This window comes from Mirounga angustirostris, unplaced genomic scaffold (assembly GCF_029215605.1).
Source record: "Mirounga angustirostris isolate CCGP_5_RB_7025 unplaced genomic scaffold, mMirAng1.0.hap1 SCAF_7, whole genome shotgun sequence".
NCBI lineage: Eukaryota > Metazoa > Chordata > Mammalia > Carnivora > Phocidae > Mirounga > Mirounga angustirostris.
The window spans coordinates 37,052,330-37,079,086 of NW_026991715.1; the positions used below are offsets into that span (position 1 = coordinate 37,052,330).

At 43.6% G+C, this 26,757-nt stretch overlaps 1 protein-coding gene and 1 long non-coding RNA gene across 12 annotated transcripts in view; one reads left to right on the forward strand and one right to left on the reverse strand.

The window, feature by feature from the left end:
- The window catches only part of NR3C1 (nuclear receptor subfamily 3 group C member 1), a 133,536-nt gene extending 131,526 nt beyond the window's left edge, over window positions 1-2,010 (reverse strand). For 6 of the 10 annotated variants that reach the window (XR_010413050.1, XR_010413049.1, XM_045894581.3 and 3 more), the window contains exon 1: window positions 206-345. The gene's annotated coding sequence lies outside the window, so the exon portion shown is untranslated. Of the gene's footprint in view, window positions 1-205; window positions 346-1,009; window positions 1,250-1,407; window positions 1,558-1,877 lie in introns of those variants that run through there. The other 4 variants (XM_045894546.3, XM_045894555.1, XM_045894566.3 and 1 more) reach the window with 4 other exon arrangements.
- The window catches only part of LOC123857603 (uncharacterized), a 45,403-nt gene continuing 18,814 nt past the window's right edge, over window positions 169-26,757 (forward strand). Inside the window, exons 1-2 of one of the 2 annotated variants that reach the window (XR_010413052.1) lie at window positions 169-294; window positions 2,262-6,050. This is a non-coding gene — a long non-coding RNA (uncharacterized LOC123857603). Of the gene's footprint in view, window positions 295-2,261; window positions 7,631-26,757 lie in introns of those variants that run through there. The other variant, XR_010413051.1, reaches the window with a different exon arrangement.

A 26,757-nucleotide genomic window follows, 5' to 3' on the forward strand; every position in this document is an offset into this window, starting at 1 on the left:
GAGGGAGAGGAAGAGGCCAGCGCTGTCACCCGCGCGCTGCCCTTTCGTCACCATCACCCGGCCCTCGCCAGCCCCCACCCCCATTCCCCGAGGCTAATAAAAGTTTGCAGGCTCCCGCGGCAGCCCCCGAGCCGGCCCCGCGTCCCCGGCCCGCGCCTCGGGGGAGCGGGCGCCCGTGCGGGCCCCGGGCCCCCCCACCTCTTACCTCTGGCAGGGGCGCCGATCACCCGCCACCGTCCGCAGCTCCCACCGCAGCCGAGATAAACAACTTAACGTGTGAAAGCAGGAGGAGCGGTAGGGAGAGATTTTTTTTTTTCTAAAAAAAGGAAGTAAACAGCCGCCCCCTTCTCCATGGGGGGGGAGGGGAGAGCCCCTATTTGAGAAAGTCTCCCATTTCCCGGCTGACAAGCCAGCCCCCCGCCCCGCGCCGATCCCCGCGAGCCCCGGCTCTCAGGCGCGCGTCCTCCGTCCCGGCGCCCCGCAGCTTCGGCCGCTCCGGGTGCGGCGTCTCCTTCCACCCACTAGAATCCGTCCCCGACGGGCGGGCGGTGACTGGGGCTCCAGTCACAGACTCGAGCTCGCAAAATGGAGGAGGAGGAGGAAGAGGAGGAGGAGGAGGGGAGGGAGCGCGGACACGCGAAAGGGCCGCCCGACCGCGGCGAGCGAGCGGGACCGATCGGGGGGCGGGCGGAGGCGGCGCCACAGCGCGCACACACTCGCACACACACGCGCTCCCACTCCACCCCCGGCCGCTCCCCGCCCGAGGAGCCGCGCGGCGGCGGGGAACGGTGCAACCTGTTGGCGACGCTCGGCAACTGCAGGGGAGGCTGCGGCCCCCGCCCCCACGCCCTCCGCGGGGGCTCCGCCACCGGGGGCGCGACGGCGCCTGCACGCCCCCGGCCCCCGGCATGGCCCGGGACGTAGCGGCCGGCCGCCGCCCCCCGAGCGCGCAGGACTTCCCCTAGCCCACCCACCCCCCTGGCAAGACGAGAAGCGACGAGGGCCCGACCTGGTCTCTCCGGGGCGGGCTTGGGAGGGAAGCCGAGTTTCTCTAGTTTGTCTTCTCGCTGCCTCCTTCCCGCCCCCGCCCAGCTCCGCGACTCCCGACCCACTCCAGAGCTGGCCGGGTCCCTCCGCGGCAACCGCCGTCAGCGCCCCTGCGGGTGACAGCGGGCTGTCTGGGGGTGGGGGGGGGCCGGGGCGCGGCCCGCAGCAGCGCCGCGGGGGTGGTCCGCGCCGCCGCCCTGGAGCCGAGTTGCACGAAGTGTGTCACTTAGCGCGGGCTACTAGGGTTGCACGGAAACGGTGCCGCAGCGCGTCTGCCGCTCTCGGGGCCGGACCGCCAGACACGCCCTCTGTGGAGGCTTACGGAAGGGAGGGCAGCGGCGGGGGTCGACGCTTACGTACTCTTGGCCCGGGGGGAGTCGCGTTCCGGCAGGTCTCCCACCGCCGCTTCGTCTGGGCGGCCCGCTGTGCCGCCGCCGCCGCGCTCTCCCATCGGGAGAGAAGTTGCAAAGCAGAACCCACCCTCCCCCGCGCACCGATTGTCCCCCACCCTTTTCCCCGAGTCTGCGAGGCGGCGGCGGCGGCAGAAGGAGGCGCCGCCTGCCAAGTTCAACCCCCACCGTCCCTCCCTGCTAGCGCGCTCACACTTGAAGGAAGTTGCACGCCAAATGCAAAACCTCCGGCGAGCTGAATTTCTTTGCACTTTATTATTATTATTTTTAAGGAAAACAGGGGGTGGCAGGCCTAAAAGCAAGTTGCAGGCGAAACAGTAAGTTGGTAGCAAAGTGCGCCCTCCCTCCCCCGCAAACTCCTGACCTCTCCTCCCACCCCCTCCAGGGCCCGCGTCCAAGTTTCCCGTGGAGGCCCCTCACCCGAATCTTGACATTTGCTGCACTCCACTCAATGCGTCGCCCACCCTTTCGTGTACACGGGACCCCTGTCCCTCCAAACAAAACAAAACACACGCAGCTTTAAAATGTCAGCATTTAACTCCCTCCAGCTGTTCCCGTTACGCGCCTCCCCCTCAGTCGGAGGGAAACACGTGGCCTTTCCCCAAGGAGAGGGGCGTGGGGCTAGGGGAGTCCGCGCTGGTGACGCCCGCCCCGCCCCCTAACCCAGCTTGCCGAGTCCGTTGCGCTTGGGCTTTGCCGGGACCGAGCCTCCTACCTTGTGCGACACTTAGTATGATTTTTGTGACTCGGGGAAAGGTGCTGTGTGGCTTTAGGGTTTGGGCGGTAACTTTTGCGCCCCCACAGGTGACAGCGCTTGCCAGCTCATGACGGGGGCGGAGGCTGCGGCAGCTCCACCTAGTCCCTGCCCGGGCGCTCGGCCGCAGCCACTCACTCCTCAGGCAGCGCTCAGACGCTGGCAGCGGCCGCCTCTGCTCTGACGTCTTGAAGAGGATTGGGGGAAGCGCATGCCGGAAGCCGCTCGCCGCCATCTTGGTAAAGGACGATGACGCCAGCCCGGCCTCGCGTCCACCATCTTGGCAAAGGTTCTCCATCGCAGGGAGCCGAAGTAGCCCTTCCTCGATTCTGAAGGGTAGGCGCTACCCCCCTGTGCTATCCGATGTGAAAGGAGAAAACTAAGCATTTTAGTCACGCGCTTGTTCGGAGACGATCTATTCGGGCCGCCCCCAGGCAATTCTAGGGCCGCCATCTTGGCAAAGGAAGAGCCGCTCTCCGCCTCGGAAAAGGGAACCAAGACGTTTGCCAACGTAGAACCTTCAGCCCATGGAATTTTTACGAAGGGCGCTGAGCAACCCAATTGTTAACACAGCCTCTTTCTGGGTCCAGAAGAGATGGTTCCCTTTTCCTTTCCCTTGGCGCTAGTTAACTAGAGGGAGGCCCTTGCCGTGGGTGCTCGTAACGGACACTGAGGATTTACTTCAAGATCACTGTTTTGCCTACTTGCCAGTTTTTCCACCTTAGAAGCCTCAATTACTAAAATCAGATGTCTTGCGTGGATTGGGTCCCCAAACTGCCAAATGGTTGATGAGAAAAAATCAAGACCCAAACTTAATGTAATATTTATGTTTTAAAAGTGTGTGAAATAACTCATGCCAATGTGATTATCCTTCTTTGCTTAAAAGTTATACTAGGAATTTATTACGTGTATGGATACCTTATAAAAATATATAATTTGTATATGTTTAACATATGTAAAGGTACAGTAACAGTTATCTAATAGAACGCTTCTCCCCATACCATAAACCTATTTCATAATTGAATCTCTGCTGTAAGAAAAGAATCCACCTCATCTCTTACCTCTTTAAATTTGGGTTATATATTCCGTTTTTTAAATAATAACTGATTTTACAAGAGTTCTCCATTAACTTTCTTGCCACTCATTTTGTCTGCAAGTCCAGGAGATTGCCTTGAAATGGAAAAAGACTCACATTGTTTTCAATTAAAAATTGCTATTGAAAGCACTTTCAGTTGGGCAGAAGTGTAACATTTTCAGTGGTTTACATATGCCTGTTAATTTTTTGATAGAAAAAAAAATCTCATTCTTCAGTCTGTCACATTCATCTGAATGCCGGCAAAGACTGTAGATTAACCCAGTGTCTGTTTTTCAGAGTTAGAATTGTTATGCTTTATGGCTAACATTTATTGACCATGGCCAACATTTATTGACAGAATGGTTTTATCATTCCCATTCCCATTGAAATAATCCAAGCCTCACTGCAGATTATTCTTCCAAAATATTAATTAAATCATGTTGTGCTCTTGCTCAAGTATCTATAATAATTCCCTTCCAGCATAGAGAGATCCCAACTCCCATTCTGTTAAAACCAGCATCTTTCACCTGCTCATTTCTTTCTTTCTTTCTTTCTTTCTTTCTTTCTTTCTTTCTTTCTTTCTTTCTTTCTTTCTTTCTTTCTTTCTTTCTTTTCTTTTTTTTTTAAGATTTTATTTATTTATTTGTCAGAGAGAGAGAGAGCACAAGCAGGGTGAGCAGCAGGCAGAGGGAGAAGCAGACTCGCTGCTAAGGAAGGAGACCCAATGCAGGACTCCATCCCAGGACCCTGGGATCATGACCTGAGCGGAAGGCAGATGCTTAACGACTGAGGCACCCAGGTGTCCCACACCTGCACATTTCTTGAAGGCAAAGTCTTTTAGCTGTTGGAATTGGACTAGTATTTGATTAAACTGAAAAGTCAGTTAAAGCAAAGGAATTATTTAAAAAAAAAATCACACTTGGAAATATAAAGTTTTAAATGTAAAACCCAACATGTATGTGCTACCTCTTTGGTGAAAGCTTTTGTGAGCCTGCTAACTGGAGTTCATGTCTTCATTTGTGTACAAACTGTACCCACATTGCATCAGTACATCACAGCTGTTAAGAACAAGACTGGCTGGCTGACTTGCACCACTATGAAGAATATAACCTTGGGTGACCTAATTTTTTGTGCCCCAGTTTCAGTCATCTGCAAAATGGGGATGATAATAGTATTAACCCAAGTTACTAGAAGGATTAAGTGAGTTCCATATATGTGAAGTGCTTAGACTAATTCCTGGGACTTATTAAGTGTTTAATCAGCAGCATCAATTATTATTAATATGTAGTATTACTATTTCCCTCATTTTTTAATTGGAACAAAAAATTAAAAGTACTTACAAATATAAATGAGTGTCAGTTTCTGAATTTGTATGATTTATGCCTCCTGACCTCACCCCAATCTGTTAAAATTGTCTTGCATCCACCTAATTTGACAGTGATTGTTTATATGGCATCTTTCCATTTAGATTTTATAGAACAACTATTACTTTTTTAATCCTATTTCATCATTTAATTATTTAATTACAATAACAAGCACAAATGGAATTAAGATTTTTGGGGGGGGGGAAACCCTAAGGAACTGTTGGTAAACCTATAGCTTAACTTGGTGGGAGCAGAAATGTGTGGAACATAAGAATTAACCTTGGCTGCAGTGTTCAGCATTCCCTAAGCATCAGTCGATTGTTTTCCAGGGAGGATGGAGAACTTGAATTAGTTGAGATAAAGGCATTGAGTAGTGTCATTTAAGAGGAGTCCATCCTGCTGAAGAAAGGGCATATACAACATCCATTCCCACCTCTACCATTGTTTATCACATATATTTCCTTTTACATAAGGATACCTCTTTGTGACTTGGTTTCCTATAGCCCATAATTCTTTGTCATGGCTCTATCTTCCATCTGTTCTATTCCCTCACCCCTACCCCCAACACACACAATTTACATCTGTGATAGTAAATGTAAATTGGAATCAAATAAATACCTACCACATTTTTATGTATTAAAAATTTTGAATATGATGGTTCATTGAGTATGCTAATTTTATATTAAGCCAACCCAAACAACTTACTTAAAAAAATTATTTTTACAGCTATCATAGCTATTAGATGACTCCTTACAATAAATAACTCGACTTTGCGGGGCGCCTGGGTGGCTCAGTCGTTAAGCATCTGCCTTCGGCTCAGGTCATGAGCCCAGGGTCCTGGGATCGAGCCCCGCATCGGGCTCCCTGCTCCGCGGGAAGCCTGCTTCTCCCTCTCCCACTCCCCCTGCTTGTGTTCCCTCTCTCGCTGTGCCTCTCTCTGTCAAATAAATAAATAAAATCTTTAAAAAAAAAAATAACTCGACTTTGGGAAACAGTCCTATTCTTGTTTAACCTTGTGAGGTAAGAAGTTCAAGAGAACCCAGCTAAGCTTTAAATGTCCCATCTCTTTCTGCTTCAGTATTTGCATTTTACACCAGACATGCCTGTTGTAAACAATTCACACTTAGTACAGCGAGTTCTTAATCATAATGAGTTCCACTTTGGTACCTCTCTTTGTAGTTGGAATTAACATTCCCACATGAACTGGGAAGTGCTAAATTGTTACCAGCATCCCTGGTGTCTTTCTGCTTCTCATAATGCTTTCAATGATTTCATCATATGCAACCTAAACTATCGCAATTTGTGCTCCTAGGCATGAAATGCTCTATGGGTGTCCTGCTAAATCTATATTCCGTATGCTGGCAGAACTTGTTTTAAGCAGTACCTGATTCAAGGATAAGGTAAATATGAGCAAATAAATGGGGGAGATGTTGAAATAAGCCAGGAACCTCATGTTTTTAGAGTTTGGAGACATTAGAGCAAGTACACTGAATAATTGTAACAAATATTACGTACTTTGTTTTGCATTTGTGCCTGGCCATTATGTCATTAGCTTTCTTCCTCTTCTGATTTAATCTCCTTTTTCTGTCCCATGTTCCTTTGGTAGAGATTGTTTCAATCTGCTCCATTTCCAGGTGGAATCGGTCAGCGAATTTTTGAAAACCTACATTTCCATTTTGGTGCTTACAACTTATTTATTTATTAGGCCACACTGGGTTGTATTTTGTTTTTAAGCTAAGTCAGAAATATTGGAGTTTAAAAGATCAAAACATCCTTGGTTTAAGGATCCCGTCACAAGATATAAATATACTTGATATCAGACTCTGGAGTGTTATAAGGACATTTGTTACATTTTTAAAAAATGTGACCTCAGTATTAGTTAAATTTTCTCTAGCCTCCTGTTTACTTTTCACTGTAAGCCCTAGTTTTGAAATCCTGTTGGGCCACTTAACTGAATGAGCTGGGGCCAGTCATTTATTCCTTCATAGCTTGTTTTTCTATCTGTGAAGGAAGGATAATGATAGCTACCCCGCCTATCAACTCATAGGAAATCTATAAGGCTCAAATGGGATGATGCATGCAAAAGGAGTTGAGAAAACAGGGAGGGACTCATAGAATTTTGGCATCAATTCACCACAACAAAAGTGATTACTAATTTTATTGAAAATTGTCATGGCCTCTCTTTGCCCGTTCCCCAGATAATCTGTGCAATGGACAGCTTTAAAGTTTAAGTAGAGGAGTGACAATTCAGGAGAGAGTTTGAGCCAGCTGTATCAGCTTGCAAGAGGTGACTGGTAAATTTTCAGGAATTTTGTCTGTCACTTGTTAATCACAGCCAATACTAAAAACTAAACTATTTACAAACTTACAATTAAATATTCTAAAAATGAAGGTAATAATTGCTCAAAACATCACTTCATAATTATTTTACAACATTTTACTAGTATCTATGATTTAAAGTTATCTCCATCTGTTCTTTATAATGCATGTATTATATAGTGATATGATACAGAGTATCTCTTCCAACTCTGCACTCAGAAATGTTGTTTTGGTACTTTGAAATCAACTGGTGGAGTATTTACAGAAATTGGAAAACTACAATTCAGAGCTTGATTTCTTTTGTTGATTGTCTAAACTTAAGAAAGTGATAAAAGAAATATTAGTAACGAAGGTTAAACTTAAAGCTGTTAGTTTATGAATAATGCAAACATTTGAGGAAATATTTTTCTCGTCGTTGAAAACTGTTATCCAATTAGCAAAGAAGTTGCTCACATCATTGACGAACGAATGTCATCCTAATATATATCTTTGTTGTTTCACTTTCATCTTGCTTGTTAATGTAAAAAAGCATCAACCAACATTCATGTTTGAACTTCAGTGGCATGCGCGACTTCTTTGCTGAACTGGAATTTTTTTCTCCCTGAACTGAATTTTATTTATTTTTCTGAACTGAATTTTAATAAAATATTTATTCATAGTCTGCTTTTGCCAAATATGGTTGAATTCCAACTGTACATTGACAATGACTATAAGTTTGCTGAAACCATTCTGTGAAAATCAGTTGGCTGTACAGAATTTAAAGAGTGATTTTTTTTTAATAAATTGTGTGCTACACATCTTTTATATCAGCAAAATGTGTAACAGACACATGGGTACTCCCTCCCCTCCTTCCCTGGACAGCAGTGGTCAAACATTTATCAACACGCTAATGGACATAACTTAATTTACTATTTGAAAAGTTCATTCCACCTGTAATGTGGAGCCTGGGTGGTAGGAGCTAAGAGAGGAAGAAGGGAGAGCAGTGAGGAGGCAGGTGCAAAGGTCCAGGGAAAGGTGGAGATTTGTACTGAGTGGTGGCAGTGGTGGTGGGAAGCTATGATTGCACAGGGGGAGCATTTTGGAGGCCAAAGGAAGGCAAACCAGTCATTCAGTAGCTCTATGGAAGACATGGAACTGTCTTCGCTAAAGGAAGGCCATGTGGTAAAGACTAAGAAGGCTCAGTGGTTGAAGGAAGCGAGGGCATAGGAGGCTGGACCTAAGAAAAGGAGTCAGGAGCTGCATGTAGAAGGAGGAAAAGAAAGAGGCAGTTCTAGAGTTTAAGTAAATATCTCTGAAGCACACAGAGAAAGTTAGACTTGATTGCCTTACAGTGGGAGGGGGAGGGGAAACCCCAAATACCAGTAATGTGTCATAACTGGAACTCACATACTCAGAAGTTCTCTTACTCATCTAGAAATTACAAAGATTTTTGCCTACATAGAGGGATTATTTGCTCATCCCAATGCCCTGATCCTATCCCGGTGTCTGGTAAATTTTTTTTTAGCATTTGTCCATTTTAATTACAAAACTCTCACTCGGTTACCTTGTGCTCACAGACAGTGCTGCCCCTTTTATGCTGCTCTTGTTCCCAGTTTTTCTTTGCTATGTCATCAATAAGGACACTACCAGAAGCCACCCTACCCTATTGCCTACCAGGCAACAGTAAGTTTTTGACTACCACTGTTCTTCCTGCTTCCTCCCTTACAACCTACGGCCTATACTCCCCACTACAGGTTGTATGTTTTGGTTTTACGTCATATTACATATTGTTTTGGTCTTACATCATATCACATATTTGTAATATTTTATAGGAGAGGTTATTACAGGGGCTCCTGGGTGGCTCAGTCAGTTGAGCATCTGCCTTTGGGTCAGGTCATGATCCCGTCCTGGGATCAAGCCCTGAGTCGGACTCCCTGCTCTGCGGGGTCCTGCTTTTCCCTCTCCCTCTGCCTGCCGCTCCCCCTGCTTGTGCTCTGTCAAATAAATAAATAAAATCTTTAAAAAAGAGAGAGAGGGCGCCTGGGTGGCTCAGTTGGTTAAGCGACTGCCTTCGGCTCAGGTCATGATCCTGGAGTCCCAGGATCGAGTCCCGCATCGGGCTCCCTGCTCAGCAGGGAGTCTGCTTCTCCCGCTGACCCTCCCCCCTCTCATGCTCTCTCTATCTCATTCTCTCTCAAATAAATGAATAAAATCTTTAAAAAAAAAGAGAGAGAGAGATTATTACATTTTATGGAATTTTTAAAATAGTAAATGTTTTGCAAAGAAGGGACCATCTCTCCCCATTCATCATGCATATTGACCAGAAAAAGGAAAAATTCCCAACCAAACAGCTACCAATGACTGATACTTTGAGGGTTTAGTTTGGATATAGCAATTTGGTCTACTTTGGGTCTTCTGATATTAGTTGTTTTATTGATGGTTTCAATTAATCATGGAATCATTATTAATAGAAGGTACTTTCTGAACTAATTTTCTCTCCCATTCATTTATTTCTTCAGCAAAATAAAATTCTTTCAACAAAATAGCAACTACTACATGTTAGGCGCCAGTGTAAGGCAGTAGGAATATAAAAATGATTAAGATACAATACCTACGTTGGAGGAAATGGAGACAGATACAGTAGTAAGTCATTATCAAACAATGCAGACTCATGTGAAAAATAGAGAACTATGTGACAGATGCATAGGGTACTACATTTGCATCAAGAAGTCATTTGGGTGTTAAGGGTAGCGAGGTAGGTGTGGGTATGGAGGTGGTAATATAATCAGGGAGTGCTTTTAGGAGGCCAGCATGACTGATTTGAATTATGAAGGGTTTCCTCCAGGTAATTTGATTATTTCTGACAGAAGCAATACTTATAAAGAAAGCTTGTCATTAATATTCTAGCAGGATGGGTTTTTGGTGCATTTAAAAGAAACCCCACTGCTAAGGCAAAAAGAAAGTTTATTGATTTACTTAAAATCTAGAGGGCATAGTTTCAGGTATGGCTGGATCCAGGGGCTCAATGATGTCAAAAGTGTTCGGATGATCTGTTAACTTCACTTTCCTCTGTTTTGGCTTTTCTCCTGAAAAGGCTATCTCCACCTGGTGGCCCACAGCACCTGGAATTAAAATATTTTACCAGCTTAGTAATTTCAATGGAGAGTTCTTTTCTACTAATTTTAGTGCATGTCCCTGGGAGGGGCTTCATTGGTGTAGTTAGGTCACATGCTCATGTCTGAACCAATGACTATGACCAAGGGATGTAAGGGAAATACAGTCTGATTGGCAAAACCTAGGTCGACTTCTCACCACTGACATCTAAGACTGGGGTAAAATGAGAGAGAGAGAGTGAGAAGAGATGTTCGCTACTATAGCTATTTATCAAAATATTCCCAGTGATACATAAACATCACATTTGACATTTTAAGGGAATTACTCGTGACGTAAAATGTTTGTCAGCAATGGAAAGAACCCCGAAAATTTAGCATAGCTGTTAGAGGTCTTACTGATTTCCCTTCCTGACTTCAATAGAAAAAGAATGTGGATTTGTACTTTAAAATTTTTAAAGAGTACACACATGGATTGACTATTGCTTTGCCGAAATAGTACTTCTACTTAATTGGGCCATTTTCAGGTGATACAGGGATGTTTTTAACTTTTAGGCTAGGTTCATAGTCTTTCACAGAAGGAATTTGTCTTGCTTGACTATGATTCTAACAAACATGATGGGGTAGAGATAGAAGGCTGCTGTGAGCCTCTGCCTGCTTCTTTAGCTCCTTCCGTCTTGACAAGCTGAATGTCATGCAAATGTCTCCAGCCTGGGCACTGGGCAGGCAAGAAGCCAGAACCAGTAATAGAAGCAGGAGGTACTCCGTGAATACTTGCTGATTAATTTTAGCTCCATAGGCCTGATGGGTTTTCTATCCCTATAATTACCATCAGCAAATAGCTGTTGAATGATGTCCAGCATATTTTTATTCCTCTTTCCTTGGTCCTGATTTTCATTTTCTATTTTACCTCTCTGTGATTTCATCCCATGTGTTTCTGTTCATCACACCAACAGAGACTCCTTGATCAGTCTCTAATTGCTTAATTGTATTCCATCTATGAGATATCTCTACCTCTCTGTCTAAATTTATTTTTATTATAAATAGTCGAAGTCCTCTCTGGAACTAGTAAGGGATAAATTGTGAAAAAAATGGGTCACTAAATGGATATTCTGGTAGTATATTCCACATATGCCTTATAAGTCAGGTTTTTTAAATTAGAAATAATGCTCAATAAGGCTCTATGTCCTGATCAGGTCACTCAGTGGAGCAAAAGGAGAGCAGTGCGGACTAAGGGAAAGATATTACGGAAGGAAAATCGTGGGCTTCCAAGAAGTATGGTTATCTCTGTGTAAATAGCATTAGAAGAACGAAATGTATTTTTAGATATTACTTCTGTCTTAAAAAAAAAACCTTTAAAAATAATACATGCTAAAAAATATACACTTATTTTAAAAATCCAAGCATAAAAAAGATAGAAATGTATAAAGTAAAAGGTGAAACCTCCCCCCCCCACAATCCCATTTTGCAGATGTAACTATTTTTAAGAGTTGGTGTGCATTCTTTCAGAACCTTTTTGTCTATGCATGCATGTATACACATGCAGAATTTTTTTTAAAGATTTCATTTTTTTTTAAAGATTTTATTTATTCATTTGAGACACACAGATACAGAGAGAGAGAGAGAGAGAGAGAGAGAGGGAGAGCATGAGCAGGGGAGACGCAGAGGGAGAGGGAGAAGCAGGCTCCCAGCCAAGCCAGGAGCCAGACATGGGGCTCGATCCCAGGACACTGGGATCATGACCTGAGCCAAAGGCAGATGCTTAACCATCTGAGCCACCCAGGTGCCCCAAGATTTCATTTTTTAAAGTCATCTCTACACCCAACATGGGGCTCCAACTCACAACCCCAAGGTCGAGAGTCACATGCTCCACCAACTGAGCCAGCCAGCCACCCCCCCCACACACTTAATTTTTTTAAGTGGGATTTTACCATGCATATTTTTCAACTTTATTCTTCAAGTGTTCTTGGACACCTTTCCATGTCAATATATTCAGATAATAGTAGCAGGTTTTCATTGTTTGGCTATATTATAATAAATTTAACCTTTCCCTTATTGATGAAATATTTGTTTCCAGTTTTTCACAATTGGAAGCCATGCTACAATGAGTATCCTTGTATCTATATCTTTGCACCACTGTGAAAGTATTTCTGTAGTATAGAATTAGAATTGCTCAAGCAAATGTAATTCATAACAATCATTAAGCACCTAAATGTGCCACATTAATGGGCTTATTAAAAATAGGCTTGTCCATTGCCAGCTTGTTTTCTACTTTCATCTTCCTTTAGGCATTCTAGAAAAATTCAATTAGAGCAAGAGTCATGGATGGCTGTGCAGAACAGGCTTCTACCTGAAGATCCCTCACGTGTTGCTTATGGACCCAGTTTTGCTGAATCCATCCTTATGTTACCTGTATTATAAATTCAAGAGGATCAGTTTACATATGAACTGGGAAGAGTCACCTGCAAGGGATCATTTAGGGATATCACAATGATTGTGAGGACCAACCTCCATCCTTTGTGGGCATCTGGTATGTCCTCTACCATGACCAGATGGTGGATTGATTGATTGATTGATTGATCTGCCATGAATCCACTCTCCACATGTGGTACTAGAACTTCAAGTTTCCTTTGGAAAACTATCCTTTTCCCAAATGCAGCCCATGTATTTGTGGTGGGATTAACTCCATCCCAAACTCTATGGATGGGTCAGGCCTGTCCTATCAGAGATGGGCACATAACAGGCACAAATGAGCTTTCTTTTTAGGCCTCCTGGTACTATTCAGAAACTTGCCCTTTTCAAGCTGATAAAATGCAAGCCTGGAGGAACTGTATTTTACCACTTAGAATCTCCATTGCAATGAAGCTGATTGAAAAATAAGAAAAACGGGGCACCTGGGCGGCTCAGTCAGTTAAGCATCTGACTCTTGATTCTCAGCTCAGGTTTTGATCTCAGGGTTGTGAGTTCAAGCCCTGCATTGGGCTCCATGCTGGATGTGGAGCCTACTTGAAAAATAAATAAATAAGAAAAAAACAAAGAGATCTGGAGATAAACAGATTTCCAGTTATATAATTTGAATGTCTAGATCCTGAGGCTAGGGCTACCCCTAGACTCCACTATTACAGACTCTGATAAATTCCTCCTCCCCCTTCTTCTCTTTTCTCTTCTCCTCCTGCCCCCCACCCTCACCTCCTTCTTGGCCTCAGCCAGTTGGAGTTAGCTCTTTTAACATTTGCATCTGAAATGATCCTGACACAAAAAGTCAAGATCTAAAACATGGGTGCTCCTTCTTCTGGAAGTGAGACACAGGCTAAGATTACTAGGCATCTAGGGTGGCTCTAAAAGAAAAGGGAAACCAGAGAGAGAAGCCAGCTGGATGCCTAAAAATAAACTTTACCTGCTTTAAGAGTTTGGCTAGAGTTTCCTGTTAATGATTAACCAGGTGAGATGGTCAAACTATTTCTTTAAAATACATGTACATAAATGAGAATATCAACCTCCATTCATTCTGCCTCAACTTTCCATTTTTAGTTAATATAGAAATTACTTCTCTATTTTAGGATGGCTTTAAAAGAAAAAAAATAAACAAAACTCCAGTAATCCTCCAAAAGAAATAACTTACCTAGTTTCTTTTTAGGACTGCCTAAATTATTACTCTGCTTTCCATACTGATCCAGCCTTATATTTATTGCTTTGTTTATTGTAGACTTGATAATATATTACCTTAAATACAGTATCTGTAACTATGGTCTAGTGAAGATATTTTAATATCTTATTGTTTTTGAAACCCAAACCAGATAGTGAAGAAAAAACTCTGCTAATTAAAAAATCACTTAGTTGAATTAAATCTGTAATTCTTATAGCAATATTGCTGTATATACATAAGCTTTATACTCCTCTTTCATCCATTGTAGGGAAATAAGACATGGTGGTGGATAGCGATATCACTAGTTGGATTTGGTAAACATTTATTTAGTTATTAATAGCTCCAGCTCAGTCTGAAATAGACTTGAGACTCTACCTCTTAGTAGACATGCGCCTTCAGGCAAGTTACTGAACCTCTCTGAATCTTAGTTTCTTCATCTGAAAAATAAAGATAATGATAGTATTTGCTTTGTAACAATCACATACAGATTAAAGAAGCTACTCTAAATAAACCATAATCTCTGACATTTCATAAGTGCTGTTATATTATGTGATTATTGTTGTCACTAAACCCTGTGCTAGGGACTGGCAATGTAAAGAAACCAACAAATTACAATCTCTGCAAAAAGTGAGAGGAAACATAGGCATACCCCAATCAGAAAGGGGACACACACACACACACACACCAGTAGGTTCCTTTAAACTAAGCCACTTTCCTCTGTACGTGATGGATTGCAAAGTGAGCAATCTCACTGAGCACCTGCTGGGGGTTCTGCAAAAGAAGTTCAGCTACTAGCTGGGCATATTCACTATGTGATTTATCAGACTCTGCACAGCTTTGGGGTCCTATAATTCTATAAACCACACAAGTTACATATCCCTGTGGGATCTGATCGTTATGAAACCTAAGAGAACCATAGATTTCCCATATCCGCTGAGCATGCTCAAACAGGAAAGACATTTAAAAGCAAAGAACTTGATCTCACGCTCTTTAACCAGCAAAAGTCTATAGCCAAAAGAAAGAAAAGCACAAAGAAAAGGAATGATTTGTCTGTAGTCTCACCGATTTGCCAAGGAACCAAAATGAACATGCAAGCTTTCCTAGCTCCTGGTCCAGTTCTCTACACACTAAACACAGTGATACATAATCTTCAGATGTCAATATTTATCTCCCATGAATTTATTGCTGGCGATATGTCAACCCACAAATTCATTTGTTTACTTATGTCCACACCATCAAAACCCCTTTCACTTCATCATCAAAGTTTGTATAACACATTAGACAAAGCAATGAGTGAGGCAACAGACGACTGGGTTTTGGTTTTGGCTTTGGGACCCTTTCCTGTTTCACACCCCCACTACCAGGGATACAAATGGCTAGCCACCTGAGGCTGGCTCCTGCAGCCTCAAGGGGGAGGGAGCTAAGTGCCCTTGGAGTTCTCATAGTTTTCCTAACTACACTCTCGCTGGAGCTGGGCCAGCAACAGGGGTTCAGAAAGGTTTGTGCATTCATTTTGCTCAAGTGAGAATTTGCTTCAAGTAGCATTTCCAAACTGCAACATTAATGGGCCTCATCCTTCATTCTGTCTTTTATCTTCCTTCTAGAAGCAGCATAGTGGTGCAGGGGATCAGCTCTGGGGCAAAACTGCCTGGGTTTCAATCCAGCTCCAGCACTTGTTACCTATGGGACCTTGATAAGCTTCTTACCCTCTGTGTGCCTCCGAGTCCTTACCTGTAACCTGAGGGAAGACAACAGTACCCACCTCAGGAATGTTGTGAAGACTGAGTTCTGACGTGGAAAGCACTTAGAACATAGCCTGGCAATGACAAGCAATAAATACACGTCAGCTGTTTCTCGTGCTTTTGAGGTTCATTCATTTGCTGCTAGGATACCGTGAGGGAGACTGAGGGTGTGATATGGACTTGGTAGAAGGTACGTGCCCTGCAGAGTAGGCAGCATAGGCACAGAAGGCCAACTGGGGGCCCGTGGCTGAAGGGGTGTTCATTGCCTGGTCTGTTCTCCTTCTGGGTTAGACTACAAATAGCTTCTTTTTCTTCACCTGTTATCTTTACTAGTATCCATGCGTCTCTTACCATTCCTGGCTTTTCCTTCCAAGGATGACATCTCACCAAAGTCTTCCCTGCTTTGACCCTCCATGTGTTTTATTTGGCCATCCCTTGCAGTGTTGGTTGCCAACAGAGTTGTCCGTCAAATCACTGGGTCATTTGTTTGAAGTAAAGATACCTGGGCACCACCTCAAACCTGCTGAGCCAATCTGTAAGAGTAGAGCCCAGGGACCTTTAGTTGAGTCTTTATTTGACAGGTAGCATGGTGTGTTATTTAAGACCACAACCGAGGAGCCAGGCTGCCTAGGCTACTTGCTAGTTGTATGACTTTGGGCAAATTATTTAATTCTTTGTCTTTCTGTCCTTATCTGTAGAATGGGCATTATAAGAGTACTCACAAGGCTGTTATGAACTTGTAAGATACTCGTAAGAATGTGAGATGATGCCGCTTAAGACAATGTGTAGAACATCATAAACATTTAGTAAATATTAGCTGTTTCTTTTCTCTTTCTCTTTTACTTTCCCTTCCCTCTTACCTTCTCACCCATCTTCCCTTCCTTCATTATTGCCTTCTCTCCTTCCAACAAACACATATTAGTCATCCACTCAGGGCATGACTTTGGGGATGCAGAGATGAATTAGATGCCATTCTAGTCCTTTATGGGAGGTATAGTATAATGGGGGAAATAGACACATGAACAGAAATAGAATGAAGTGTTCCAGGTGCTTGAATAGATGTATTTACAGAATAGGAATGAATGAGTTATTTTCTTAGAAAGGAGATGGACTTGAGGAGAGGCTCCAAAGAAGTGACTTTGGTATTCAGAGTTTGAAGAGAGATGAAATTAATCTATTCCATGAAACAAGCATTTTCAAAGGAACCTGCTATATACAAAGCAGAAGTTAGAGTGTCTTCTTGAAATTGTCTTCCTTTAGAGAGTTGCAGCTTCATTTTTAGCTCGATGTTTTAAAAAGTTACTAAACCAGAATAAAAATAATCTTTAAAAAGAAGAGTAAGTTTGGAGGACTCAAGTTTCCTTATTTCAAAACTTACTACAAAACTATGGTAATCAAGATAATGTGGTACTTGCATAAGAATAGACATAGAGATCAATGGAAAAGAAATGAGAATCCAGAAACCCACATGTCTGTTGTCAACTGATTTTTGTCAAGAATGTCAAGACTATTCAATGAAGAAAGAATAATCTTTTCAACAAATGGTGCTGGGACAACTGGATAGCCATGTGCAGAAAAATGAAGTGGGACCCTTACCTCATACCATATACAAAAATTAACTCAAAATGGATCAAAGGCTTAAATGCAAGAGCTAAAACAATAACACACTAAGAAGAAAATACAGGTGTAAATCTCTATAACCTTGGATTAGTCAATGGTTTCTTAGATATGACACCAAAAGCACAAAAACAAGGAAAAAATTGACAACCTGGACTGCATCAAAAGCAAAAGCTTTTAACATTGCTTCAAAGGACATTACAAAGAAAATGAAAAGACAACCCACAGAATGGAAGAAATATTTGCAAATCATAAGGATCTAGATCCAATACATGTAATGAATATTTACTACTCAATAATAAAAAGACAATACCTTATGTTTTAAAAAAATAGGTAAATGACTTGAATAGATAATTTTCTAAAGAAGACATACAAATGACTGATAAACACATGAAAAGTTGCTCAACATCATTAGTCACTAGGGAAATGAAGATAAAAACACATGAGGTATCACTTCATACCCACTAGGATAGCTATCATAAAAAAAAATGGGAAAATAAGAAGTGTTGGTAAGAATGTGGAGAAATTGAAACTCTCATATATCGCTGATGAGATATAAAATGATGCAGCCACCATGAAAGTTCCTCAAAAAGCTAAACACAGAGCTACCCTCTGACCCAGAAATTCCACTCCTTAAGTATCTACTCAGGAGAAACAAAGACATACATCCACCAAAAAACTAATACATGGATGTCCATAACAGCATTTTTTTAAAAGATTTTATTTACTTATTTGACAGAGAGAGAGAGAGAGACTGAGCACAACCAGGGGGAGTGGCAGGCAGAGGGAGAAGCAGGCTCCCCACTGAGCAGGGAACCCAAGGCAGGACTCGATTCCAGGACCCTGGGATTGTGTCCTGAGCTGAAGGCAGACGCTTAACCGACTGAGCCACCCAGGCCTCTCAACAGCATTGTTCTTAATAGCCAAAAAGGAGAAATGACTAAATGTTCATCAACTGATGAATGAATGAATGAATAAACAAAAATGTATCTATACAAAAGAACTTTATTCAGCCATAAAAAGGAATGAAGTACTGATTGATACATGTCGCAACATTATTTCAGTGAAAGAAGACAGACACAAAAGGTCACATAAAATTCCATCTCTATTAAATGTCCAGAAGAGTCAAATCCACGAAAACGGAAAGCTGATGAGTGGTTGCCAGGGGTTTGGGAAGAAGGGAATGGGGAGTGGCTGCTGACAGGTTTGGAGTTTATTGCTGGGGTGATGGAAAAGCTCTGGGCATAGGTAGTGAGGATATTCAAAATTAAGAAGATATTAAAACCCAGTGAATTGTATTTTTTTTTAAAATGGTGAAGTTTATATCATATGAATTCTATGTCAATAGCAAAAAGAAAAAAGAAAAAAGTTATTAAAACCAGCATAAACTTTCTATTTTCTTTGGAATGTTGATACATCGATACAAATCAGCTGAAATAATAAAGCACAGGAGTTATGCCATTACTCTTTGTTTTATAAAAACATATGTTCCATTTGAGATGACAAGTTAAGGTTGATTCAGGTTATGATCAAGAGGAGGCAGGGGCCAAGGGAAGGCTGAGTTGAAAGGACCTGGTTGTCAAGACTCCTTTGACTAACTTCTAAACTCCCATATAATAACTCCTGTGTTCATCAAAACAGCACTTTGAATAAACGTTTTTATTAAAACTTTATGGTACACTAATTAGTGGGTCAAACCTTGTCTCAGAAGTACCAGTGAGTCACTTTGGGACATGTCCGAGCTTCTGAGGCACACTACACAGCTGTTAATCTGGGGCTAACCCGTGGCCCTGGTGAGCTCCTGCCTCCTCTCAGCACGTCTGTCTATAAGACGACGCCAGCAGCACCTGCTCTGTCCCTGACACGCGCTTTTACTTCGCTCATTCTGCGGGCAGAGCATTCGTGCAGCTAGCCGTAAGACTCGGTATGTTCTTGGGAATATAATTCACAGATCAGATGGACTTTGTCTTGTCCATTCAAGCAGATCTTTTCATTCATTTCTGCTCTCTTTCAAAAGAGTTCAGGGGGCACCTGGGTTGCTCAGTCAGTTAAGCATCCAACTCTCGGTTTCGGCTGAGGTCGTGATCTCAGGGTCATGGGATCGAGCCCCACGTGGGGCTCTGCGCTCAGTGGGGAGTCTGCTTCCCCTCGCCCTCTGCCCTTCCCCCCACTCTTGTACACACACACACACACACACACACACTCTCTCTCTCTCTCAAATAAATAAATAAATCTTAAAAATAAAAAAGAGTTCAAATGTTGATTCACTCTCCTCAGTGAACTCCTGAGCATATCTGGGCAAGTGTAATATTTCTAATCCTTGAGGAGGGATGCTGGTCTACACAGTAGGAGGTTAGGATTTCATTACTTAATGTGGCAAACTGTTCTTACTGACGATTGCACTCCAGATATGCCCCCCGCCCCGCCCCGTGAAGATATAAATAAGGATTCTAAAGCATTTTGCAGTCTTACTAGGTGGGGAGATTAATCATGTTGGGGACTCCCTGATGGGGGTGGGGGTGGGGCCGAGGGAATTACCCTCAGAGTTTAATTATGAAACTCACATAAAATGGTTGCAAAGTGATCCAAAGGCACAGAAAGATTAAGATGAGACACTGAGGGAGAAGAGAGTTGATAAACCCCAGCAGTACTGCCTCCAGGCCCATCCGGGAGATAAGAGGATTTGGGAATTCCTGTCCCAGTAGGAAGGCCACTTTGGCCTGAGGTGGAGGCGGAGAAAGAGCTTTGGAACTATGGGACTATGAGCTGAGGACCTACCTGCCCGCAATGTGGTTCTGCAGCGAGATGAATGCCTGAGATGGTAAAATTGGATTTCCCTGCCTTCCTTTCCCCCAACCGATTCGATGTTCACTAGCAACTTTCTGAACAGGTTTGCCTCCCCTGGGACACCACGCTGTAGTGGTTAAGTGCCCAGACTCTGGTTCACACCATGTGGGTTCAGCTCCCGTCGCTAACACTCACTCGTTTCATCATCTTACAAGTTAGAGAACCTCTGACTTTCTCTGTGAAGGGGCTTAACCACAGTTTCTACCAGATAGGCTTGTTGTGAGGATTAAACCAGGTAATCATATAAAGTGCTTTCTAAATGCTAGCCACTAGGATTATTGTTATGTTGTTCAAACGTAGTTCTGTCTATGCAGAGTGAATAGGCTGCTTACATAGGGCAATTATGTTTTCCATGGACACTTACTTAGTTGCGCTTCCGATTTCATATGCTAATCACCTGAATTTAGTGACAAGAAGAGAGCGATGGGGGGACTGAGATTCAGGGTTCTGATCCTACCTGAGGTTCAGTGATAAAGGCATGGCAACTTCATCTAGGTTATAAATACCACCTTGTGCAGCCCCTTGGGGTCTGCCTGCTGGTCTTTCCTTGAAGATACCCTCTTGGTCAGGATCTCGCTTTGAATTTCCTTAAGAAATTCACAGAGGGATACTTAAATGGGGCCAGTGGTTCCCATGGTGGTTGCAAGCTGAAACACCAATCTACTGAGGACTGCGTTTATATATATCAGGCCATACCCCTTTCTAAAACCTTCGGAAGCCTTCCTTCCTGCTCTGAGGATAAAAGTTAACTTCACGCTAGGGTCCATGAGGTCCTTCCTATCTGGCAAGTTCTGCCCTTCCAACCACTCTGTGTAACTCTCCTTTGCTCGCCATGCTCTAGTCCAGGGGTTGGCAAACGACAGCAAAGTTTGGACAAGTTTTATTGGGATACAGCACACCCATTTGTTTACCTATTGTCTAAGGCTGCTTTCACGCCGCAATGGTAGAGTTGGGCTAGTTGAGACAGAGACCCTATGACCCACGGTGTCACATGGTAATGCCTAATTGCACGGGACTTGGGACAGGAGGTCTAGTTGTGCATCCAAGATGAAGAAATGGTTTTTTTCGTCAGCTAACAATTCTTGCCATAAAAACAAATCTACGTGCTTGGGGGTCCTGAAGACCCGGCTGCCCTTACCATTCGGATTACCACTCATCCCCCACCAAAGGTCTCTGGGCCACACTCTACAGAACTTACAACTTCAGAGGGCACATATTTTGAAAAACACTGACTTTACTGATTTGATTTGACACTTTGAATATAGTTACTTTGGCATTTTGGTTACATTTTAACTACTCACACTACCCATGCTTTAAGAACATTTAACAGGAAGTAAGTGGCAATTTCACATTGAGTCTAACTAATAAGTAACAACAATAATAGGCACTAACACATGATGCACGCCTTAAATACCTGATTTTGCCTAATCCTTACCTGTGAGGTGAGGGCTATTATCCATTTTAAAGATGAGGAAAAGAGAAGTTAAGTGACTTGGCCAAGATACATAAGAATACAGAATAAATGATGGACGCAGGACTCAAAACCCATTGCCTGACTCCAGGGCACCAAGTTCACTACTTCAGCTCTGTAACCACATGATACAGTGAAACTAATACCTCAGCCTTGCAGAACCGCTCACGGTTCACAAAATCGATGAGCTTATCCTCATTTTCCAGGTAAAGTAAGCAGAGGCAGAACAAAGTTCCATGATTTGACACAGTTGTGTATCTACTCTCAGGCAGAGGAATATTGGAAACTGCGGTCAAGATTCCTCCCACCAGAAGCAAGAACCGAAGATGTGCTATAAGCCACTGCCTCTTTTGGCCCAGTCTCACAGCTGGAACCTGCCGGACACTGAGTCAGAACCAACTATCTGGATGTATTTCAGCTACATATATATATGTTAGGAGATGCCAAATACATACATCCCTTAAGAAAGAAGTTCTGCCCCTAAGAATATGTTCTCCCTCACTGAGAAGAGAGGCAGTGCTGTGATAATAAAAAAATTGGAAACTACCCTACTACTGCCCTCAAAGATCATGTTTTTCAAATTATCTGGGAAAATGCTCACAATAAAATATGCATAAACATATACATTTTCATTTATACTCATTAATATCTACTTATACTCAACAATATATACTTATTTTATATATACATACACATTTGTATAAATTGTATGTGTATAAGACCATCCCTGTTTCCGATAGATCTTTGTGTATTTTATGCTTTATATTAGACGTTTCCTAAAAGATACTAATTTATGCTAAATAATTTCACAGGAGATGCATTAAGATATTAACCATGGCTATCTGTGGAAAGTAGATGATAGTCGATTACTATTTTCTTCAACGTATTTTTCCGTGCTTTTCTAACTTTATGCCATGAAGGTATTTAACTTTTATGGGGAGAAAATGTTCACGATGCATGTGATGTTAAGGAACGATGCTGGTACCCCGTGTTTCACAGACTGCGTCCTCAGCAAGGGCCTGCCCTACTATCCGGGGGCACTAAGCACTAAAATGCAACCACTAAAAACATAGCTCCACTTTGAATCAACCCCGAATCGCACTCAGAAACTGCCAGTTAACCATCAGTAGCAGCTAAGCGTGTTGTGAATTTAATCATCTGTACTGTTGCTTGCGCAGAGACACGAGCAGGAGGGGGGAGATTTGAATCTTTGTGGTTTCATGGGATGCACTGTCTGGGGTCCCTTCAGAGCAGAAGACGGAAAAGGTGCAGACGTGATGGAGGACTGCAGGGCGCTCCGGGAGCCGAGGCAGGCCACGCCCTTCCCCGATGCATTCATTTCTATCTACTGATTTTCAACAGGGCTTAGGAGCCTCCTGAGAAAAATCAAAATCTTACCCACCAGGTGCAGAAAGGAGGGCGCTTCCCCATGGAGGACAGTTACAGGGAGGAACAGGTGCCTCTAGGGAAGAACTAAACGGCTTCCCACGGGAAAGGGCGCCGTTAGTGCAGAGTGGAGTTACTGATAGCATCTCAGCTGACACCAGAACTTGCCCTCTCCCAGACAGCCCACGGCCATTGCCTAGGCAATGGCTTAGGCAAGGAGTTGACCGTCCTCGAAGTGGGGATGGTAGCTGCAGCGATGTCAGGAGCAGAGTTTATACCTTGGAGGGGCAGTACTTCTGGGGAAGTCTCAGGGTGGGGGGTGATGACTGTGCCGGGCGGCCACACCTCCAGGGAGAAGGCGCTGCCACAGACCGCCATCGCGCCCGAGGTTGAACAATTTAATGTGGGACACTCCTCAGCAAGCCTTTAGCTGTCGCTTTGCTGCCTTCCCAGCTTGACGGGCAGGTATTCCAAATTTACCAACATTGGGCCTGCAGGATTTCCAGGTGCTGGTCACCGTGACAGCGACGGCGATGGGGACAGACCTCTAGTCCTGAGGGACATCTTTGCGGAAGCAGTGGAGGCCAGGTCCCCGGGTTCCTGTCGTGATGGGGACACTCGAAGGAATGATTTCTGATTACATGTCAGCACCCCTGGGCATTTGCAAAAGTATTTAGGGGAAAGGGACTCTTTAAAGGCTCAGGCAAAGCAGGGACACCCATAATCGAAGAAGTGTGCAGTGGGGACCAGTTTGTTTAAACAAAGCAAGCCAAAGGGGCCATTAGAGCACATGACTCTGAATTCAATGTTTTTCTAGAGCAATTTGGCTTCTGTTTGTTAAAATTATTTCAAGGAGGTGTGCTTCTAGGACATCATTTTTATTAGAGGAGAGAAACACCATGATGTCAGGCAAATCCGGACAACAGTTCACCGTAGACACAGTTTATTTCTGGAGGCCCCTCCCCCAAGGGATCTTCTCAATCCGTCCACAGTACACTCAGCAGCCCCACAACAGTTGTATTCTCTGTCCCATATTTATTCTGTCCTTTCTCCCATTGCAACTTAAGTTAGCTAGGATGGCAGAAAAGCAATCTGATATGTCTAATCACCCAAAATGACAAATGACTGACAGCAGGTCAGGTTAAAGTTTCTATTTTAAAGGAGGCTGTCTGAGGTCCACAGTGCCTTAACAGAAAGGAATCAGGCTCACTGTGAAATTCTTTCACTTTGACAAGCCGTTGGAGAGAGAATTTTGGGCAGGGGAACTTCCTAGAATCTATGAATGATACACCAAAGGCAACTCAATTGACTCATAAAGTTAACTCTGATGGTGCTGATGACATAACTAATAAGCCCTAAGCTGGCACTGCCTCATCTTTACATAGTTTTATTCAACATCCTTTTGAAGTAGGAACAGCAGAAATGATCATCCCTAATTCACCGCTAAGACCCTAAGGAGTAGAGAGGGCTACTCATTTGCCCTAGCCTTTTGGCTAGGTGGAACTGGCACTGAATACAGTGTCGTCTTATTTAGGCCAAAAGACGGAGTGCCCAACACAAGAATGTTTTCCTGGGCTCTGATGGGTATCCTGCAATGCTAAGTTGCGAAGGACTTACAGGTCAGCTAGATTATCTGATCTAAACCTCTCTTTCCCCATTTCCAATCCTTCAGCAAATCCCATTGACTTCACGTTCAGAACACAAGCTGCAAATGACCGCTCCCCCTGCCCCTTCCACTGCTGCCTGCCTCCCCGACTCCTCACCCTGTCTCAGATGACAAGATCTCAACAGTTTCCTGACTGCTCTCCCCGCTTCCACACTTGCCCCTCTAAAGTCTGTTCTTCTCACACCAGCCAAAGGGATCCTGTGAAAAGTAAGCCATGTCCCGGTAGTCCTTGGCTCTAATCCTGGATAGCTCCCATCCCACTGAGTCAAAGCTAGCATCACCACCCTGGCCCCTGGCTGCCTTGCTGGCCAAATCTCCGCCTCTGCCCCAGCTTCTCTCCGGCCACACTGGTCTTTTTGCTGTTTCTTAAATTTATCAACTACTTTCCTCCATGACGGTCTTCCTCCTTGCTGGTCCCCCACCTGGAGTCCCTCAGATGTCCACATGACAAGTCTCCTTCACTTCATTCAGATCCCTGTTCAAATATCACCTCCTCAGAGAATCCCCCACCCCACTCCATCCAAAGCAGTGCCTCTACTCACTACCCTCTCACCAGGTGTTTATTTTCTTCATAGCACATTATATATTTTAAAAATGCATTGTCTGGCCCTCCTATCTAGATGTAAGCCCCCTGTGAGTTTTGTTTTGTTCACTGCTAGATCCTCCTTGCCTAGAGTAGCGCCCGGCTCTAACTTGCTGAATAAAAGAAACTGAGAAACAGAGCAACCCATTTCTTTTTAGATAAGCCCACATACACAAAAACATTTTCTTCCTTTTCAGTTTAAACTGCTGAGCGTATGACACAGTCCTGTGATCATTTCTTTCTTTCTTTTTTTTTTCTGATGCTCTGACCTCTGGGTGACCGTTAGCAAGTAAGTTGACTTCATTAGAACTCACTTTACCAAGCTGGAGAATGGGAATAAAAATACCACCTACCTTCCTTCCCTGACACTTCAATGAAGCAGCCTCTGAAGAGCCTTCTTTGTGTTTTAGAGAAGGAGCCACACAGATGAAAATTCTCATTATGAAGTTACAATTAAAGCCCCAGGGGGGTAGGAGCCTTGCTCTGTTTCATTCTCAGCTGGAGAAGGCATTCAGTAAGTGCTTATCAAAGTTAATATCTGTGGGACGCAAACCACACCTGCCCTTGTAGCAGTCATCACAGAAACTGGCTCCCTTTCTGGGCCAACGCTCTGACAGCAAGAGAACGAAATCTAACTTCGAAGTGACGCAGATTCCTTTTTTTCTAGAAGAAGCCAACTGCATGACACTTGGTGGACAAAAGCTACTGCTGGTGTGTTCTCTGCTTTGAACGTTAAGTAGGGAATTTCACGAGAAGAGGAAAAGTCACATCAGAGCATTCTTTTTTTTCGGTATAACTTGCTTCAAAGTGACCCTGATTAATACAGTGACTCTCCTAATTTTGGTGCATTTCCTGGTTCAGCTGAGAGCTACTGAGTCAGCAGATATTCCCCTGGTCAGACCCTAGTGAAAACTAGCACGTGCGGTCTGGTGCTGGGCTTCCCATGCCCAACGAGGATTTGCTGGATCGATGAGTGCATGCATATTCACACTAAACAATGTGCTTCCATCTTTCCCTCTTGCTTTCTCCCCCTCTTCCCTTTCTAACTCCTTTTTATTCCTTCCCCATCCTGCCCCTGTGTTTGCCCAGACACACAGGTCTTCTCTGGTGTTGCTGGGCTTGAAAGTTTCCTGATCCTTTCAAGTCCAATAGTTTGGTGTCTGAAGATCTGAGTTCTCTCCTGGTCTCTGCCATTTAAAGAGATGTGTTGTAATTTCCCCAGCAGAAGTGAAAGTGATCTGCATCTACCTGAATATCTGCACAGGCCCAAGAATGAGTGGGAGAGGCCACCGGAGAGGAGGAAGAGGGGACTTCTGAAGGGGCTGAGGGCGAACCCTCCCAGGCGTTCTGACCACCCCTTGGGAGGAAATGAAAACTTGCCTTCAAGGGCAATGTTGCCATTGATTATAATTCTCTGTCATCAAACAGGTGCCAGGAAAAAAAAAATTTCATTTTTATTTTTATACATTAATTTGAACACTCATTTGCCTGAGGAGGAACTATACAAGGATGCAAAATTTATAGTTAAAGATGAATAAAATAGTAACATATCTTTTGTTTCCCCTAACTCATAACACCTAAATCAGCACAGCACCCTGATTACTATCCTACACATGCATTTAGATTATAAATTAGCTCAGTTTTAAGCACATTTGTTACAGTTGAGCAAGTTGAGAGATGCATTCTGTGGCCACATTAATACTAATGATGGTGACCTTCAGAACTCTCCTAACCCCAGGAA